Source organism: Macrobrachium nipponense, chromosome 11, assembly GCF_015104395.2.
Source record: "Macrobrachium nipponense isolate FS-2020 chromosome 11, ASM1510439v2, whole genome shotgun sequence".
Lineage (NCBI taxonomy): Eukaryota > Metazoa > Arthropoda > Malacostraca > Decapoda > Palaemonidae > Macrobrachium > Macrobrachium nipponense.
This window is the reverse complement of record NC_061087.1, coordinates 91,777,302-91,799,109: the sequence shown is the minus strand read 5'-3', so window position 1 is coordinate 91,799,109 and position 21,808 is coordinate 91,777,302. Positions and strand designations below refer to the sequence as shown.

At 40.5% G+C, this 21,808-nt stretch overlaps 1 long non-coding RNA gene and 5 other non-coding genes across 7 annotated transcripts in view; 4 read left to right on the top strand and 2 right to left on the bottom strand.

Moving 5' to 3' along the window:
• Window positions 1-21,808, top strand: part of LOC135209587 (uncharacterized) — a 701,429-nt gene that overhangs the window by 46,270 nt on the left and 633,351 nt on the right. The window lies entirely within an intron of this gene.
• On the top strand, window positions 2,592-2,664 carry Trnak-cuu (transfer RNA lysine (anticodon CUU)). Its single transcript has one exon. It is a non-coding gene; the product is annotated as a tRNA-Lys (tRNA).
• Window positions 3,438-3,510, bottom strand: Trnak-cuu (transfer RNA lysine (anticodon CUU)). Its single transcript has one exon. It is a non-coding gene; the product is annotated as a tRNA-Lys (tRNA).
• On the bottom strand, window positions 5,549-5,621 carry Trnaa-agc (transfer RNA alanine (anticodon AGC)). Its single transcript has one exon. It is a non-coding gene; the product is annotated as a tRNA-Ala (tRNA).
• Trnaa-agc (transfer RNA alanine (anticodon AGC)) lies at window positions 6,851-6,923 on the top strand. The gene has a single exon. It is a non-coding gene; the product is annotated as a tRNA-Ala (tRNA).
• Window positions 7,735-7,807, top strand: Trnak-cuu (transfer RNA lysine (anticodon CUU)). The gene has a single exon. It is a non-coding gene; the product is annotated as a tRNA-Lys (tRNA).

Genomic DNA, 21,808 nt, shown 5'->3' with positions numbered 1-21,808 from the left:
TCAAATTATATATATATATATATATATATATATATATATATATATATATATATAAATATATATATATATATATATATATATATATATATATATGTGTGTGTGTGGTGTGTGTGTGTGTGTGTGTGTGTGTGTGTGTGTGTGTGTGTGTGTTATTCCCCACATTATTCTGCTAGGGAAGTCAAGGTTATAGTGGTATATTAACTTTGACTATCTATTTTTTTCGATGAGTATATAAGAGGTGTCCGAAGTAGAATTGTCATACATTCTGTCTTGCGCTGCCTGTGAGAGTGAAAAGGTTATTTACCTTTCATGTGAATTTTGATGTGATGTCCAGTAGAAAGAACTTTGTTAGCCATGTCTTGAAGAAAAAATTAAGATTCATAAAAAGTTGTAATTTTCCCTCATAAAAGATTGAAGTCCATACAGCGCAGGGACAACCGAAGCGGTGGAAGAATGCCACAGCTTGGCGATAAACTGAAGGGAAACCTTCATTGAATTGTTTTGTGCCTTAATCAGCGTTCTCCCTCCCAGCTACTAAGTTTTCATGCAAAGGAGATAATTTCCTCCTTGTGTAGCAAGGCCTGTACAATCCTGCGTTAAAATCCCGTGCTAGTACAATATCAGCTGATTCTAACAATAACAAAAACCACAAGAACGTTCAGAAATAGCTAACCTCCGCCATCTCGTGTACTGCCAGTTCTGTGGCCCATCTTATGGTAAAATATTTTGTAAATATTTAATTTTTTTTTTTTAGATAGCCACAGTTGAATTAATCTACAATATGTGTATTATGTTTTGCAGGTATTGTATGTATGTGTGTGTATAATATATATATATATATATATATATATATATATATACATATATATATCATATATTAATATTATATATTATATATTAACCTTATATATATTGTAAGTATAATATATATATATTAATAATATTATATGATTATATTATTATATATATCTATATATATTATATATCTATTATATATATATATATATATATATATATATATATATATTATACTATATATTATATATATTATATATATAGATATAGTCTATTAATATATATATATATATATATTAATACAAATATATAATATATATATATTATATCAAGTATTAGTTTTATATTTTTTGTATACATGGAACTTCGTTAAAACGTATTTATTTTTTTGTTTCCTTTCCTTTTAATAATTTCCCTATTTAATTTTATTACGGCGTCAATAACCTAGATGTGACGCCAGTTTTAATAGCTACAAATCAATCAATCAATCAGTCCCAATCGTGCTCATTAGCAGACAAACAAACAACCAGTCAGTCAGCCAGCCAGCCAGCCAGCCAAACCGAAAGAAATTCTTGGTCTTGCAGGAGGTGACAACAATATATAACGCGTATACATTTATAGATAATATCAAGGTACCCCCTTAGCCTTGCAGTTTAAGTAAACTTTCCGGGATAATTAAATGATCACGATTGCTTACCCTGCAAGGAGATTTTGTCATTTCCGGAGATTTATTACTTCCTTTTGCCTCTCCCTGTTTGTCACCTTTTGTATTAAAATGACAAGAGTAATAAATGATAAGTAGAGGTCTGCGCGTATTGCATTTCTTCTATAAGAAATTAAAAAAAAAAATATGTTGAGAAATACTACTTACATTTCTAATTAAATTTGAAACGGTAGAAGCAGTCTCGTTATAAGAAATTAGAAAAAAAAATATGTTGAGAAATACTACTTGCATTTATAATTAAATTTGAAACGGTAGAAGCAGTCTCGTTATTTTTACAAACGATTTTGCATTATTGCGTAGGTGAAAAATGTGATGGGTTTTTTGATACGTATTTATGAGAGATTCTAGTTTGCCATTGTAATGCTGGGGTGCTGCTTCGGCATAGAAAATGTTAATTTTACCATGAACAAAGTGGAAATTTTGTGTATTGTTGTTCTTTTAATGAGGGGTTTTCTAATTGGCTGTGGAAATGGCAGAGAAAGTGCTCCGTATGGGAAATTTTTCATTTTTTAGAATGCATGCCCCATTATATATTCATGTCTTTGTTTTTTGAGTAAATTTTAGTTGCTAATTTGGATTATCGCCTGGGTTTTTGCCATCAGTGAATGCAACTCGTTTTTGAGCATTATCTTAATATTTCAAGCTTTGCATCAGTAGCCCACCTTTGTATCCTGTTTTATATTTCTAATTGTTTTGCTTTTGTTTTAATAATAATTTCTTAAAAAAAAGATTTTACTAAAAAAACTGATTTTATTACAAAAAAATATTTGAATATTTATATATAATATATATATATATATATATATATATATATATATATATATATATATATATATATATATATATATATATATAGTATTTATTTATTTAAAAGTATATTGTATAGATGCAGGATTAAAATACTGGACCTCACCTGTGTAGAATATTCACTTTTACTGATTTACTGATGTAGTATTTGTTTATTCATTAGGTATACATTGGAAGACAAAAGTTTTGGTAGCTAGGTATTTGAAGGTTGTGGGTGTTGGCAACACTGCATAACTTGCAGTGAATTGTACCCTGTGGCCGGTAAGCCCGGCTAGCTCAGTCGGTAGAGCACGAGACTCTTAATCTCGGGGTCGTGGGTTCGAGCCCCACGTTGGGCGGAGATTGTTTTGGGCAGTATTCAAATGGATAGTTTGACAACTTTCTGGTGAAAATAGCTTTTGTGCTTTGTTCCGTTTCAAATTAAAAACTCTTGACCCCAGTTATCAGTGTTTCAGTTGAAAGGAAAGATGTTTTTCTGTTTTATTGGTAAGGGGTATATGAGATACTTATGAATTGACAATTATTTGAAGTAATTAAATATTAATACCAAGCCTGCAAACTTAACAACTATAGTTGTCCCACTACAGTAAGGGATAAAAACACTGTGCTTTCTTAAGAGGATTGAGGTTTTATATTGAGATATTGTGCAATTTAACTGCAACGCTCTTGTCTTCTTCCCATCATCAAAACTGAAGTGAGCTGGGCTGAGAAAATGTCAGCATTTTACCAGTTACCTACAGTTGCTTCCAGTTTTATAAACAGGAAGAAAACCAATTTCTTAAGTAGATAATTATGTAACTAGTTTGAGAATTCTTACAAATTATTACTGAAGCATTGTTTCCTTTCTTTTAATATCCCAGCTGTGTTTGATGACCAAAAAGCCATATTTTTCTTCTAGGCTAATCATGTAAATAAAGGAACTTGTCACACACAATGGAATAATTTTGTAGCATCTATAAGGCCATAAATGTAATTAATCAATAGAACTAAAAATCTTCAAGTTTGTTTTTGCCCTCACATTCTTCCTTACTGTTCATGACAGTAACAATAATGATTTAATAATTTACTCTACCGTCTTCATAGGATTTCCATCTGTGTCAAAAGCGAACACCGCCCAACGTGGGGCTCGAACCCACGACCCCGAGATTAAGAGTCTCGTGCTCTACCGACTGAGCTAGCCGGGCTTAGAAGACTTGAGTGGTTTGTTAAGAAACAAGCAGCGTTGCCAGTACTATGGACTATTGCAAAATATTTTTTACAGCACAAAACTCTGCATTCATTTTGAATATTTTTATCATTGAATTAATTTTGGTTAAATACTTTTCAATCCAAGCAGTATTTTATTATTGAACTTTCAATCTTGAAGGAGCACTGTCTGTAGAGTATCTGGCAAAAGCCCATCAGAGCTAACACCAAACACTGTTGTTCACAATACATTCTTACTCATTAGGGTCTCTAGTGTGTCAAAAGTGAGCACCGCCCAACGTGGGGCTCGAACCCACGACCCCGATATTAAGTGTCTTGTGCTCTACCGAGAGAGAGAGAGCATTCTGTTTACAGTATTTCCTTGCAGTTTGGTACTAATGCTCTACAACATAGAAATTCTTTAGCTTTACAATAACCATATCATCTGATGCTCCTCTGTATGCAAATGTGAAGAACTTGAATGCCAATGATAATATTTTACCATTCAACAGTGGTTATCAGATTTTAAGTGATGCCATCAATCCAAATCAAATAGCTATGCAGAAGCAACACAAAAGTATATCTGGTTAACCTATCTATCACCATGGAACTATTTTAATACTCTTGCAGATTATAACATTTCGGTCTAGTAATTTCACGAGATTTACAGTTGCAAGGCAAAGGAGCTAAGCTTAGATATCTACTCTTATGCTGGGGTCACACATTCATGTATCACGACGGCGTATGCCCACGTATGTGGATCGTGGGCATCATCGCCGTGAAATGACCTTGAACAGCTGGTAAACAGGACATGGGCTAACGGACGTAAAGCCAGCACTGTAAATTGCGCCGCAAATGTACGTGCAAAGAAAGCATGGTCGGACTTCTACCTGGAACTTCCGCCGATAGTGTAATGTTCTATGTACGTCACCTTCACGTCGTGACCACCCCCACTGTTGTGGGGCTTTAGGATACAAAATGGCCGGCCTGTAAACAGCAGACTGTAAAGCGATGGAACATGTATGAAAATCCAGGTTGTAAATTCACTTTGGTAGAATTCTGCATGTACTGTAAAACATTGTATATTTTCAACAAATAAAAAAAATTTAAGTCAGACATTATAATATATATACCATTGGCAGTCCCAACATCTTGGGCTTCTTCTGACGGATGATGAGGGGCATGAGGAAGTAGAATATGTTCAATATCCACTTCTCCCTGTCCGTCAGTCGTCCTCTGTGTCGCTGTCATCACACTGTATCTCATCCAACTCCGACTCCTGTAGGTGGAAGATGACATTTCCTCGACCTGAGTGTCTGCAGGAGTGGCTGTAGGAGTCTTCTCCGGGCCGAAAGAAGGTCCTGCAAGATGTGATGTTGATGGTCCCTTCCTTGGTCATTTTAGGAGGTTCGGCATCTTGAAGGGCGTTGTGGAGAGTACTTGGAGGAAACTGCTGGTCTAGGGAGACGGAAATAACAGCTGACCTGAGGGTTGTTGTTTTGTATTAAGCTAACACTTATTGTTGGCACGGGCCTGTCTCTTGGCGCCGACCTGACCTTTTATACCACACTACAGCGTTGCCATGTCGTAGAGGGTCGTAAATGTGCGAATCGGTTTCCCTGATGGCTACAGCGCAATTAGGAGGCCCACGTCCTTTGCGGCGGAAAGATAATAACGACGGCGAACTATGCAGGTGACCCTAGCGCTTACCCTGCAGTAGTCACCGTGGGTCCCACATGCAATGCCTGGAGCTACGTCAGGTGACATTTGGCGTGACCACCCACGACTTGTTTTGAACATTTCAAAACTGGAGCAGGCTTAACGTTACATTTAGGTTTACTGACATAAGCTGTTGCCAACTACCAATTTCCGCTCATGCGTGGGCGTGCGTGCGTTGATACATGAATGTGTGACCTTAGCATTATCATAATCGCTCTCCTCCTTCGAAGACATTTTATTATTTTGATATCAGTATGTACAGTTTTATCCCAGCACGAAGAGTATAGCAGCCATTTGTTTAATTACATAAGAATTACCTGGAGATGCGGGGTATCGATCCCCGTACCTCTCACATGCTAAGCGAGCGCTCTACCATTTGAGCTACATCCCCATAAAGGAAGTTAAAAAATTTCTGATATGGTGAAATGAAGGAAACACCAGACGAACTGTACTCTCTAAAGATTATTAGGAAATCACGCGACTTTTTTAATATTGGCACATTGATATTGATATTTCTTAGTGGTAAATACCAACGAATTTAGATATGGGAAGGTGACACGACTTGAAAGTAAATGTAGAAATTACGCATTAATCTGAAGTAATTAAGGGAAGGTGGCCTGACGTGTTGCACGGCTTTCTTCAATAAAGGAATCACCACTTGAGCGCGGTGGAATCGAAGCCAAAATAATATCGGTAGAAAAGACAGGGACAGAGAACTAAAAAGAGGAAAAATATTATTTGCATCTCTGCCTAAATTTTGCAACTTTTTTCAGAGACTCAAACTATGTGGTTTCTCATTCTCTATGTGATTTTTCCAGAAAGTCTACAACGTCGACTGAATCGGCGTTTTGAGTGAAAGCTAGGTCGGACAATAATAATAATAATAATAATAATAATGATAATAATAATAATAATAATATTATTATTATTATTATTATTATTATTATTATTATTATTATTATTATTATTATAATTATTATTATTATTATTAGAGAGAAAATCCCGGCTTACTCCATGCCAGTTCCGTGGCTCCTGGTGTTGAGGTACTGAATTTTGGAAGAATTCACCGAAAAACTACTTGGGCCTGAAAAAATTAAGATTTATTCACCGTAGGGTAAGGGTGCAGTCTCCCTTCGGTCCGTAGGTGCAACAACTTTCATTCATTTACTCTACCTCCGTTCATATTCACCTTTTTTTTTCTTAATCTATCCACCCTCTCCTAAAACTTGGGTTATATTGCAACCACGAGGTTTTTTTTCTGATACACTTTTCAAACCGCTTTGCTGTCAGTTTCTGTTTCAGCACAGAATGAACTCGTAGGTCCCAGTGCTTGGCTTTCTGCTTAAATTATAAGTTCCATTCCATTCTGTGCAAGTTCCAGAGCTCCTAAGTAATTTTTTTAAAACTACATAGGTCTGGCAAAATGGAAAAATATATTTTCTCGGAAAATTTTTCTTAAGAAAATGTTGATATGGGAAGTCCATATATTGACAGGCAGCCTGTGCCGTATCTCATGGAAGAATGGAAGTGACTTTTCAATCATCTTTGGCTGGCCTATCTTGTTTGGTGTTTCTTTTACTTTTACTATGCAACTTGGATATTTTTTTAGCGTTTTCTAATGGGGATGTAGCTCAAATGGTAGAGCGCTCGCTTAGCATGTGAGAGGTACGGGGATCGATACCCCGCATCTCCAAGGAAATGTTTATGTAAACAGGTTAGAGAGTTTGTCTGTTGTCATTAGCTGGCAAAAAATATAAATGTACATTTTCAAGTGTTAGTGACAACAAATGTTTAATTTCTTATGACACCAAATGCAGATTAGTTGAAGTAAATAGAAATCACAAGCGCTAGGTCTGTTTAGTAATTTCCTTTTCCTGAAGTGTTTTAATCAGCAAGAGAATTACTTAACTAGTTTTGTGAAGTGGAAAGATTTGTATTGATTCTTCTGTTCTCCTTATGTAGTGTTGACTTTGTTTTTTGAAAACATTATGATTTCTCGTTGGGGTAATAATATTATTTATGTGACATCTGTAAAGTTAAGTGAAAGGTCGAATAATAATTTGTTTTTAAAAGATTCTGTATTCTCCTTGAGTTGTGTGTAGTTAGATAGATTGATAATGTAGTTGCGTAAGGTTTCAATTGTTTAGCATAAAAATAAGATTTGTAGATTAGCTAATTATTAAGAATTATTCACAAAGTTAATATTCAGATTTGTGAAAGTAAACATTGCGTTTTCTCTCTCTCTCTCTCTCTCTCTCTCTCTCAGCATTAATGTACTTTTGAAAGAATGTTTAATGATATTTTTAAATTGAGATGTAAATGTTTTGATAAGAAATACTGCTGCGATATTAAAGTACTTAACCAATAGTGTTGTAAAATATGTGAGTTTTTAAAGTGTTCAAGTTTCCGAAATTAACACAGCTCCACAGATAAAAATTTTCATGGTAGTCCTAAAAGTATTGGCAACTCTGCTTGTTTTTCAACAAACCACGCCGTTGTCTCAAGCCCGGCTAGCTCAGTCGGTAGAGCACGAGACTCTTAATCTCGGGGTCGTGGGTTCGAGCCCCACGTTGGGCGTTGTTCTTTTGACCATGAAGAGGAAACCTTAGAGTGTACAACATCGGGGTTGTAAATCTTCAGTGCTTATGAGAATGCTAAGTATTTTATGCTTCCAATTAGCATTGAGCACAAAACTGTAGCTATAAGATATAAGATTGAAGGGTTTGAAATTTTGATACAAAGACATGGGTTTTTATTTGAGTAGATTCTGAAAGAAAGTGAATTTTATGAACAGTAATGAATTTTAAGAATATTAATGTATATATATACACACACATACGTACATAAATATAATATAAAAGAAGATGAATGGCCACACTAGATTTGCAATGTCTATTTTTGGAGTTTATTCCATCATGTCACAGTTAGATGGAATTATTGCCATGTAAAGTCTTAAAGTCTTGTGTTTCCTCACATTTTCTTTAGTGGCCTAAAACAATGGTTTTAAGTGGATTTTGTGGTCCAGCATCCAGAAAGGTTGTCCTGGAGCGAGATAAAAATGTTTTTATTCCTGGACAGGTTAGAATGATTTTGTTTTAACTTTTGATTACCAGTGTGCCTCGGTTGAATTAGTCAGTGGATTAGGCACATGGTTGTTTTTTTTGCCCACTTGTGTGACTATTATTATTCAATATTTTGAACACATCACTTGTGACTTTCTTAGAAAAAATCGCATAGTTCATTTTGGTTAATGTTTTAAAATTCAAGTATATTAGGTCCAAAAGTTTTTACACTCCCAGGCTGGATATATTGCTTTCAGTTTTGGGGTGTGATATAATTTTTTTTTTTTTTTTTTTGTCGAGTTGGAATTGGATGAAAGACAATGTATTTGATTAGTGATTTCATTCTAACTTCTTCTAAAGAGACCTTTCCTTTCACTTTGCTGTATAGTTTCTATTTTTTTTTCTTTCTTTCTCCACCCACTATTATGGCTCTGCTTCATCAGGATTAAAGATATTACGTCCTCCAAGGTAACCTATCAGCACCTCCCCACAATCTTAGTTGACAGTTTTTCTCCCATGGCTTTGGAATAATTTTCGAAAAGTCAAGGGGATGTAGCTCATGGTTGATTGTTTGCTCAGCATGTGAGAGGTACGGGGATCGATACCCCACATCTCCAGGGAATTGGTAAGTAATTGGAAATGGAAGTTGGTCTCTAACATGGTTGCTGTGCTCCAGTAGCTGGTAAAAAAAATGCATATTTATAAATGATTTCTTAAAGTAAGGAGAGCTCACAAAAGCTAATTATGCCATGAAAAGTTTTTTGTCTGAGATGATGTCATAAAAATGATTATTTACTTTTATCAGTGTAATGGGAAAGTCGGGGGTAGTTTACAGTTTTCCCGGGCTGCATGACACCCAAATTCATCTGCCAAGGTAAGTAGTCCCTACGACCTGGGGTGGCCTTTCACCTACCACGACCTGCATGGCGCGAACATTCAAAACAGTCGACATGGTGTCTCCTCCGCGGCGCGAACATTCAAAACAGTCTCCTGTAACACCTCACTCAGCCCCATTGCTTTTGCTGCCGCTGCAAATCCCGTTACGATATCGGACTTAATTAACTTGGGTGACGACGTAGACATATTTCGTTCTTATTTACCTACAGTTTTGTGGACCAGTTTCCAATTTCCAGGGCCGCACAACACCCAATCCATCCGCACTGGTAAGTAGTCCCTTCGACCTGGGGTGGCCTTTCACCTACCACAACCTTAACCCCGCGAGCATTCAAAGCAGTCAACTTGGCGTCTCCGGTAACACCTCACCCGTCCCTCGTTGCTTTTTCTGCGGCAAATCCGGTTACATTTTCCGACTTAATTAAGTTGTGTGAAGACGTAGACGTACTACGTTCGTATTTGTTCAAGAGTTTCCTTTTAGGCGATTACAGTGAGACTCATGAAAGAGGAAGATAGTTTCATGTGGCGGTGTTCCTTATGCGCATGTCGTAAAAGGATCGCTATACGGAACGGCTTGTTCTTCTCCCGCTCACACCTTCATTATGGCACTATCCTCCAATTAATTTATGGCTGGATCCACGAGCTGCTGCAGGCCTTTATGCAGATGGCTCTGAAAATCGGTTCACCTAACTCATTGGTGGACTGGTATAATTTCTGTAGGGACGTCTGTATCGACATTTTGGTTCAAGACAACCATAAAATCGATGGACCTGGCCACACTGTTGAAATTGATGAATCAAAGTTCGGCAAACGTAAATTCAACAAAGGCAGGCGTGTTGATGGTTGTTGGGTTTTGGGTGAAATCAACCGCAAAACAAAGGACAAGTTTTTCCAAATCTTTCAGGATTGTTCAGCCAAAATTCTGCTTCCCATCCTCATTGAAAACATTCACCCCAATTCCATCATCATTTCAGACTGTTGGAAATCATACACAACATTAAGTAAGCATTTTAAAGAACACTTAGATATTAATCACTCTTTACACTTCGTTGATCCAACCAACAAAAAAATACACACCAGCACTATTGAATCAACATGGAGGGTCTTAAAACGTAATGTTTGTTGATGACACTTACCTGCCAGATATATATATAGCTGTATTCTCTGAAGTCCGACAGAATTTCAAAACTCCCAGCACATGCAGTGGTCGGCCAAGTGGTTAGTACCCAGTGGTTAGTACCCATTCCCGCCGCTGGGAGGCAGGTATCAGGAACCATTCCCATTTTCTATTCAGATTTTCTCTGTCGCCGGTACTGTAAACAACTGTTTTCAGTACCTCCGTCTTAGGATTTTGAAACTTCATTGCCGCTTAAGTATCTTAATTGTTTTTTGGTTTATTAACTTGGATTTGTGGCTAGGCATACGCTATCATAAATTGATTTAAATTTGATTTTTCTTTGCATAAGATGTCTGAATCTAGTTCGGCTAGTTTCAGTCTTTGTTGTCTGCAAGGGGTAAGGTGAGACTAACGAAACCTTCGGTAGATCCTCACTTAGTATGCACGACGTGTACATGTTTCTTGTTGAAAGATCAATGTAATTAGTGTGATGTTTGACTGATTCCGAAGGAAGATGTATGATTCGTATGTACGCAAATTAGAGCGTGATAGAATCAGGAGGTCTTCCTCCAAGACTGCATCAGTAAACAGAAGTCAGGGTAATGAACCTACTAACCTCCTGTAGACTTTATTTTGCCTAACCCTGTGGTATGGCCTACGGGCCTAGAGGAAGTGTCTGCGAGAGGTAATGCCCTTTCTGTTATGGTGGATTCCATCCGTAATCTTGGAATCTAAAGTGCTCGCTCTCCAATCAGTGTTGTGAGTGTAGCGATGTTGAACTAGTGCCCCTAGTGTTGTGGAGGGGGCGTCAGATCGGCCCTATAACGCCTCTAGGTCTAGACCTCTGTCGGACTCCCAGGAACAGGGAGTGGGCAATTCGAAAACCGAAGGAGGGTTACGGGGACTCCCCACCGATCTGGTGTCCCTTCGGCAGGACCTGAAGACGCTTCCCAGGCTGCCAAAGATCGTGCACGTGCACGAATCCTAAAGGATTGCTTCTCGTCCTCCTAGGTGTCCTCCCCGTACAGGAGTTGGAGCTCTCGGAAGGACTCACGCCCTTTAAACAGAAGCTTATAGAGGAGGACTCTTCTCGTCCTCTCTCTCTCGTCATGCGATTGCTATCGTCGCCTTAACATTGTGACGGCTTTCCACCGCAGAAGGAAAATAGGACGTCATCGCAGCAGGACACTGTTAAGCGCCCAGATCGCTCTATCGTTACTGTGAAAAGGAAGAAGGCGTCCCCTCGTCTTCTCACAGGATCAGCCCTTCTCGGTTGGCCTCGTTTTCGCCAAGAGAAGGGCAAAACACATTTACCGCAGGAAGGATTCGAGGCTGTCTGTCAAGTCAGGCAGTCTCCTTCTCCTTCTCCTTCTCCTTCTCCTTCTCCTTCTTGCTCGTCGCCTTCTACATCCTCACACCCAAGAACGCACAGGCGTTTTTTTTGAGCGCGTTTCTGGAAGTGTCGATGAGCGTGACAAAGACGCAAGATGTCGCACAGGCGGCCGTCGTCTTTGTCAGGAGTTGCGAACGTCCATAACACTCGTCCTGACGACGATCACCGTACATCGGCTTATGACGTTAGTGCGCTTCATGAGCGGCGCGCCCCTCGCACACAAGGACGTTATGCAGGAAGTTCGGCGTTCTATACATAAAGATGCTCGGCAGGACCCTCGAGAGGACTCCTTTCAGGATGCTTGGCGTTCTATGCTATCAGGACGCTCGGCAAGGCCCTCGCGAGGATGTCTTTCGGAACGCTCGGCGTTTCCTTTTTGAGCGCGTTTCTGGAAGCGTTCATTTGCCTTACAAAGACACAAGATGTCGCACAGGCGGCCGTCGCCTTTGTCAGAAGGCAAGGAAGGTCCTTAAGGCTCGTCTTGAAGACGATCGCCGTACGTCTTCTTATAGTGCTCGCGCACTTCAGGAGCGACGTGCGGCTCTCCATGACACATCTCAGGTGGCCTTTCATGCATCGAGACGTTCGTCAAGATCCTCGCTAAGATGCCGTTCAGAACACTTGGTGTTCTATGTACCAATACGCTTGACAAGACTCTCGCGAGGACGCCTTTTGAAGACGGAAGACGTTCGACGTCATTAACATCGAGACGTTTGCCAGGAAGCTCGCGAGGACGCTTTTGAAGATGCTCGATGTCTTACACATCTGGACGCTCGCCAGGACACTAGCGAGGACGCTTTTGAAGACGTTCGGCGTCCTATAAGTCATGACGCTCGGCAGAGCACTTGCCAAGACGTTCTTCACAATGATAGGCGCCCTACGCATCAAGACGTTCAGCAGGACTCCTGCAAGAACGCTCGTCAAGAGGACGCTCTTCAGGACTCTCCACAGGACGTTCCTTTACAGGAACTTAATAAAGATTCAGAGTTGGCGGTGAGACATACCCTAACTTCTTCTTCGAACCCTCTTTCAGATAGAGGACCCCTGTTACGAACGGGACCTCAGGGTTTGATCGGACACTCTTCAGAACGCTTTGCAGCAGAATCCTTTACCGGAACTTTGCAAAGCTTCGGAGTTGCTATTAAGCATTCCCGACTTTCGTCTTTGAACCCTACTTCAAGTAGGAGACCCCCTTTTACGAGGTGATAGCGAGAGGAGGGGTCTCAGGGTTTCATTGCTTCGCGGTCGGTTAGGGACTCTTCTCCTTTTCCCGTAAGGGAGACAGAGTCCTTGAGTGACTCGCAACCTGCAAACGAAGACGCCTTCTGTAAGACTGGTTTGCTGACAAGTTTCGGTCCTCGGTCCCTTGCTCTCCTCTCTCGCAGTGTGCTTTGTCGAAGAAGAGGAAGTAGCCTGGTCTCGTCAAGATGTCCATTTCGCTTTCTACGAAGGGAGCGTTCAAAAGAATTCATGACTCGATGAACTCCAGGAAAATGCAAGGCAAGACTTCCTTTGCCCTACTTCCAGCAAGGTTATGCGTAATAGCAGGCATCTGATATGAAATGGGAGAGGAAGCTGGTTGGAGAGTTCCTTCCTCTTCCCAGGACGATTTTGCCAGCCAGATAGACCATCTGAAAGGGCTGTTTAGGACGATGGATATTTTTAGCTCCTAGATTGGTATTTCAGAGCCCTGGACCTGCAGTCTCGGGGCCCTGACTCTCTTTCTCTAGAATAACTATCCAACCTGCATGGATAAGGTAGTGAGGTTGGTTCTGATGAGCTGGCATCTAGAAGAAGACTCTAGTAAACTTTAACCAGATTTAGGTGTCATAAAACGCCTCTTCTGCATTCAGGACTGCGCTGCCGAAGGGGAACATTTGGGTCCTACCTGCCGTAAGCCCAGTCTCTGACCAGGAATCCTGCCCTTTCCTCGATTTCTGCGGGAATCGGGAAGACTTTATGCTCGAATTCCTGGATTATTTTATGTCATGTAAGTGGGTTTCCCCCATTAACAAGATACTAAACGTGTTGTCAAGTAAGTGGGTAACCCCTCATTGATGAAATATAGACCCTTTGTCACGTAAATGGGTTAGTTCTCATTGACAAACATCTCAATAACATTTTATCGCGTAAGCGGATAAGTTCTCATTGACAAGATTCGGAAGAGCTCTCATTCAGTTGTAGAGGTTCGTCCATGGAAAAGACTTGTAGACTACATCCATGAAGTCTTATGTCTAAAATACATAAGAAGCTTGAGCTGTCCTCTTCGGTCCTCGGTTCTATGACTAGTACTAAATTCGTTCTCTTGACTAAGAGAACGAAGACAGTCGTTTTCCATTCTCTCTCTTCCTCATCGAGGATAGAATGAAGTAGAGAATTAGCGGTCCAAATGACTACAATACTCTACGTATTTTACCTTTGCGTTATATTACTACTGTATGGTTCAAGTCATATACGCATAACGTAGTTACCTCGATGGATGGCAACCGAAAGGACTATTATTCTAAGTGCATGTAATCGGTACTCCCTGCAACCTTCCAGGAGTTTCCGGTTTCCCTTTTAGATTTTTAAGGTATTGTTACGACAACACCAACTCAGCTTCTGTATTTAGCGAATTCTGTTTCGCTTAAATATGCCTGCTTGAGAGTTTTCTTTCAGCTTGATAATAATAACAACCTTTCCTTCGTAGAATGGAGTAGTTGGCAACTCAGGCATAGTAGTGCAAGACGGCGAAGGTAGGCTGCTATCACTGTAGACCAACTCGGTACCAGCTAGTTTTCTGGCATGCGCGGTCGGTTAAGTCTCTCTCTCCTGCGGGATTGACTGACTAACCGTATCTCTGCCCTACAATCACGGACTTTAGCTTCGGGTTGAGGGGAATTCTAGCATGCATGAATGAACATCTTCTTCGCTTTGCGAGAATTTTTTCAACAGAGACATATATTAGGCCTTTTCGGTTCTGTTTACCGCAAGGTAACAGAATTCGGTACGAGTCTACCGCGGCATAGCACTAAAATAATGCACACCTGCTTAAGCAAAGCGCAGCCTTATTAGGGAAGGAAACATGCTCGGTGAGGGTATGAATGAGTCTGCTGGGGACCATTTCCTCGCTGGAGAAGTTTGATTCCCTGAATAAACTGCAATTCAGACCTCTCCAGTTTTTCCGGCCAGAAAACTGGAATAGCATCGAAGATCTAGAAATGATTCTGAACATCTCTCAAGGTCAAGGATCACCTCAGGGGATAGCGAGAGGGTGCCAGGCATCCGGACAGGGGTACAGATGTCCTGTCACATAAGATAAAATAATTGGAAGCAATTCGGTTGGCTCTCCAGTTCCTCAAAAAAGAAGTTTTTGGCCGAGTGGTCCAGATCAACTCGGAAAATTCCACAGCTCTCTCATATCTCTAAAGTATCGAGAAACACTCTCTTCGTCCCTGTTCGCGTTAACAAGAGAGAGCCTGTTATGAGCACAGCTACGGAACGTAACGATCCTCAAGAGGTTCGTCGCACGATTATGCAGCACGTCTGTGCGGATCTTCTCGATAGACGGCAGCAATTACTGACGTCTGAGTAAAATCTTCGCTTAGAAGTGTGTCGAGATTTGTGGAGACGTTGGGGACGTCTGTTCAGAGATCTCTTCGCAATGTTGAAGAAGAAGAGGCTTCTTCTAGACTGCTCCCTTATTCTCGATCCGAGAGCAGTAGCAATAGACGCCATCCTATGGTATTGAATTGGGATAGATGTTTAATCTCTTTTCCCCTATTCAAACTCTTAGGAGATGTAATAAGATAATTTCCGTCGTCAGAGGGAGCGAATGACGCTGATCTCCCCATGTTGGCCTTCGAGAGGCTGGATTCACAGAGGTCACGTCCTTCCTAGAGCACTTTCCAAGGACCCTTCCCGAGAGAGTCAGTCTACTCTAACAGCCTTACTTCGAGAAGTACCTCAAAACCTCTCCGCTCTGAGTCTGACTGCGTTCAGACTGTCGAGAACTTGATCAGAATGAGAGGATTTTCAAGACTAATGGCAAGTGTCATTGCCAAGGCAAAGAAATGCTGCCTATTTTGCAGTGTACCAATCGGAGTGGGCCGTTTCTGGAGATAGTGCAGGAAGAATGGCTTTTCCTCCACCTCGACCTCTGTGAATTACATTACAGTCTTCCCTTTCCGTCTGAAGAATGGGATAAGCTGGCTGTTCCAACTAATAAAGAATATGGAAGTATGTTGTTGACGGCCTTTGGGCTCAGAGATTTGGATCTGTCTAACAACAAAGCCCTTCACGATCTTTGAGGTCTGTGGAAATCTCGAGACTGTCTAGATCGAAGCTTCCGGCATGAAACTTAGACGTAGTCTGAAGTTCCTGATGTCAAAGCATTTCGAACCTTTCCTTTCTGTAAACTTAATGCACGTGACCAGAAAGGCTAATTTTCTAACCACTCTAGCCACGACAAAGAGGGTTAGTGAGGTTTAAGCCATCATCAGACGTTTTGACTTTAGAGGACATAATGCGGTGTGTTCTCTAAGCCTTCCGTTCTTGCCTAAGAATGAAAACCCGTCTAACCCTTGGCCAGAAGCTTGGAGATCAAGGGGATGGCACAAATTATTGGGCAAGAGCCAGAGAGAGTCCTGTGCCCTGTCGGGACTCTCAAGTTCTATCTAGATAAAACTAAAAAAGTCGAGGTCCTTCGGACAATCTGTGGTGTTCCGTAAAAAGACCAGACTTGCCCATGTCGAAGAACGCCCTGGCGTTATTGTTAAGGAGTTTTTTCAAAGAGGCGCATTCGTCATGTTTGGACAAAGATTTTAAACCTTTTAAAGTAAATGCTCACGAGGTGAGGGGGCGGCCTCGGAAACATTTCAACAGAGAATGGCACTCAGTAACATACTGCGTGCCGCGTTTTACCGAAGCAACTCTGTGTTCGCTTCACACTCCCTGCGGGATGTGAAGACGACATATGAGATACGTGTCCGCAGACACAATCTTGGGGGCAAGAAGTACCACTCATCCTATCCTGTAGAAAATGGTTAGGAAGAGCTGTTAATTTTAGTTGTTGGGTTGCCGCCAGTGGCGATATTCTCAATTCTTAAGCCTTAGTTAAAACATCCTTAACTTTGGCTAGGTTGGTCAGGTGGTGATATATATTACTTCTTAGCCCTCATGGTATGGTCAATATGGTCTAGTCACATTGTGGTCACGCTCCCGTTGACAAATCATCTAGAACTCACCAGCTATACAGGTCACTACCTTGCTTGAGACTCTAGTAAAGCAAAAGCCGACTTGGGTGACAGTAATCACGAAGTCAGCTATGCTAACAGGTGGAACCAAGATGTCAATCATCTGCATGCAATTTGTTTCCTAAAATCATTCTATTCTGTCCCTTCCCACCTCCAATGGTGGGATTCAGCTATATATATATCTGGCAGGTAAGTGTCATGAACAAAATGATATTGTTATGATACAATAAAGTTTGTTCATACTTACCTGGCAGATATATATAATCAAGTACCCACCCACCTCCCCTCAGGGGACAGTGGTATTAGAAAATCTGAATAGAAAATGGGAATGGTTCCTGATACCCGCCTCCCAGCAGCGGGAATGGGTACTAACCACCTGGCCGACCACTGCGTGTGCCGGGAGTTTTGAAAATCTGTCGGACTTCAGAGAATACAGCTATATATATATATCTGCCAGGTAAGTATGAACAAACTTTATTGTATCATAACAATATCATTTTTGCCACGGAGTGGTACAGTAAAAACCCTGTACCCTTTGTATATTTCTATGTATTGTATTAAAAAACATTACTTAAATAACCGCGGTTGCCCATTCAAAACATTCCTCGACCTCATTAAACGCACCTATCCATTAAAGAAAGCAAGAGTCAACACCAAGGAAAATCTGTCCTTTGTCCCGCTGTACTCAACAACCACAACAAACCCGTGACTACGGTGTTCAAACCGAACTGTCGATGCTTGACGTCCCAGCCAAAAGGCCCAGATTCGCCCTTCCAGATTGGTCCGACATGTCAGATTTTCAGTGCTAAGGTAAGTGCAATGTTTTATTTATGTAATATAACTATCTCCTAAGTGCGTTAGTTTGGTTTGTTTGGTTAGGTCACAACCTTTGTTACCATACTGGGGGTTCGCCCCCGGGCAGGTAAGGCTACGCTCCTTAAGTCAGGTTAGGTTGGTTCTATTGGTTAGGTCACAACCTTTGTTACCATACTGGGGGCCGGTCAGGATAGGCTACACGCCCTAAGTCAGGTTAGGTTGGTCTGTTTGGTTAGCTCACAACCTTTGTTACCATACTCGGGGGTTCAGGTTAGAGTACGTGCCCTAAGTCGGGTTTGGTGCGTTCGTTTGTAGGTTAACTTGGTAAATGTAAGTAGTACCAAATGTAGGTATGTAGTAGGCTAGCTGAGTCTGTTTCCCGTTTGTAGAGTAGGGGATCAACACATTCAATATAGGTAAGCGGTACCAAATTTGGGTGAGTAGTAGGCTAGCGTAGCCCGCCTCGTGATTGTAGAGTAAGAGGTTAACATGTTAAATGCAGAGTAGGGGTCAACCTGCTGCTAAATTGTTTGTTATTTGGCTCCCGCACTCATCATATCAGTTTCCCACCACCCAAAAACCCCGGTTCCCAACAGGGCCCACCTTTACCATTGCTGTAAAGTTTTCGGTGATCTTTGTCACTCGTATCCATCTCCCCCTACCCAAAAACCCTGGTTTCCCAATGTGGTCCCCCTTTATTGTTTCTATTAAGCTTTCGGCTCTACATTGTTAGTTGTTGTTTTGGTATCGCCGCAATTTTGGTTGGGTGTTCTTCCGCTGATTGTGTTGTTCGGACCTACTGCCATCTAGTGGTTGGCGGTAGGGTGGGCTCGGGAAACCGTAGCTATACCAAAGTCGGTATTACATCTTTTGTTTCCCGTATGGGGGTAGTGTCATCAGTGGACCTGCCGGTGCACTGTAGGTATTATTTTAGGTTCTTTGCACTTTGCCTTCTGCCCCTAGCTGCAACCACTTTCGTTCCTTTTACTGTGCCGCCTTTCATGTTCTTTCTTCATCTTACTTTCCACCCTCTCCTAACACTTTATTCATAATGCAACTGCGAGGGTTTCCTCCTGTTACACTTTTAACCCTATTACTGTCAATTTCCATTTCAGCACTGAATGACCTCATAGGTCCCAGTGTTTGGCCTTTGACCTAAATTCTATACTCGACTCAAATACAACTTCTGTTCTTATACAAGTTCTGTTTTCTGGGTTTTTAACAGTTATGTTTTACTTGTTGAGGAAATCTTTGTTTTTTATTCTGTGGGTGACATCTAATAAGTTATATAATTTCCTCATTGAAATTTTGAATTATAAATTTCTTTTAGATATACAGATAAGATTTTCTGATTAATAATTATCCAAAATTTCTCTTCATGGTGTTTATGCTGAAGCTATACAGCTTTAATGACTGAATGTATTGAAATAAATAAATAAATATATATATATATATATATATTATATATAAAACATACACCGATATGGTCAGTCACATGTATATGGACTTTGGATTTACAATGTTAAGATGTACCTTTGCAAGAATATAAACTTACACATTAGAAACTTACATGAAAAAATTCTAAATTTCAAATACTGCTAGGATATAAAAGTGCTTAATCAGATTTTTACATATCCGCAGACAGAGCCTACAGCTCTTAAACTATGATTTCAAATAAAAAAAATGCATAGAATAAAAGATGTCCAGCATTCCAAAATCTACCTGAAAAGTCACTTTTCCCACTAATTTACGCCAATTTGCCATCAGCCGATATTTCCCGTGAAATGTAACTTTTTCTAAGTACCCAGTTGATGTGAATGGTGACACGGAGGTCGAAGCTCCCATAGTTCTTGAGGTGGCCGCAGTGAGGTGCTGTATATTGCCCTGACCTCATCGCGGGAATTTTAAATCGAACCAATCCTGTATCAGGTTGACCTTGGTCGTTCCCAAGGGACATGGATTAATTTACTACCAACCAACAAAAACACATCTAATGAATAGGATTTATACCCCTACCTTCTCTCGAAGAATTCATTCTTTCCGTAGTTCAACGCCATCATGGATAGAATACTTGAAGTATTGTTCCTGAAAAGTCTCTGCAGACGAGTTCGATAGTTATACTCATTTGTTAATTAGTATTGTGATCAAGCTTCTACGCAACACCGACAAATTTATGAAGTGGCTTTACAGAGAAGGTTTACTTGGTGATCATTCAGGTTTATGTACAATGTGCAACACAGGAAACAGATGAATCATATACATGTGCGGAAAGAAGGTATCAGTCTGGTACGGGTAATTTGTTTAAAAGTCGCGGTTGTCTCTTGAAACAATTATTATTACTATATTAATATTTTGTTTAACTAAGAAAACCCCACAGTGTGTTGTGAGGGATTTTGTTATGCCTCTAGCACCTAACACCATGGTGGATTGGTATAATTTTTGTAGATATAAATGTTGCCAAATCCTGTGTTCTGATTATAAGAAAATCAGTGGTCCTGGTCATATTGTTGAGATCGACAAATCTAAATTTGGGAAATGGAAGTACAGCCGTGGCCGTAAGATGGATGGATCTTGGGTGCTTGGTGGCATTGACCGACTGACACATGTGACCTTTTCAAGGTGGTTCCTGACCGTTCTGCCGAAACTCTGCTCCTGGTGTTGCTTGATAACGTGCTTCCAGAAACCACAATCGCATCTGATTGCTGGAAGGAGTACAGCAAAGCCCGGGATCATTATTTTGCACATAATGTCGTGAACCACAGTGTTAACTTCGTTCCGAATGTACACATGAACACTATAGAATTGCAGTGGCGTGTTTTTAAACAGAGCAAGCTACCGAGACATGGTATGCAGAAAGAACTTTATGAAAGCTATTTTTCTACGTACTTTATCCAGAAGCAGTATCTACAAGATGTTCCGTGTCCATTTCTGCCATTTCTGAATCTGATCAAGTGTGTCTATCTGCTTAAAAGCTGCCCGACATCCCCCATCTCGGATTTAATTTCCTGGTCCGAAACAAAAAGGCCAGGACCTTCTATCAGCGAGGTGCATGATCCCCCGCCTGTTTCAAAGAGGCCGAGACTGATGCCTTCATGGTCGTTGGACAGCAGTGACTTTGAATACGTTAAGTTGTATATTAATTTTATGGTAGCCTAAATTAGTGTTTCGGTTAGTTCGAAGCCAGAACCGAAGCATGTGTTCGAACAGATCTATCGGCCCTAAATGGGCCCGTAGGTATGTGCATGTTGCCGCCATTTGTATGTAAGGTCGTAGGTCAGTCTGTGGTAACGAGTAAGGTGTTTAATGTTACAGGTATGAGGGGAATTATAGCCTAGGCTAGCCATGTCCTTTTGTATGTAGAGTGGCTAATTCTCTGTAACCCCTGAGGCTAGCACATGCAGCAAAACAATACCTCTTGCTAGAACAAATGAGCTTGCCAAGAATATTTAAATATTTGGATAAGGCGCAAAGCGCCGTTCCGCCACATTCTTACTGACAGCACACATAAACATATTCACCATTAACATTTGATTTATCAGTAATGTTGGTTAGTGGTAGTCTAGGCTAGTCTGTCGTTTTACATGTAGAGTAGTGGTTCAAAGTTTTGTATGCAAAGCAAAGGGTCCTAGGCTAGCCTAGGTCAAACTTGTATGCAAAGTAACGGATCAAACATTTTTGTAAGTAGAGTAAGTGGGTCAAAGGTTTGTATGAAAGTAATGGGTCAAACTTTTGTATGTAGAGTAAAGGGTCAACCGTAACAAAACCGTAAATATGTACATTAATGTGTGTCTATGTCATGTAATATCTCTAATGATGATATTCTTATGACTCATGTATTTTCTATACTGCATATGTATACAGTACTAATGTGTCAATTGTCCTGACTTAAACATTCGGAGGCTACTATACATTTTAGGACAATTAACTCAGACTAGCCTATACATAACAATTCAAACCATAGGCTAATATAAAGGTACCTCATAGGCCTAGGCTACTATATTTCTGGGCCTATCCTTAGCTGGAACAGGTACTTGACGTCGGAGACAGTCGAATCTTCATTGT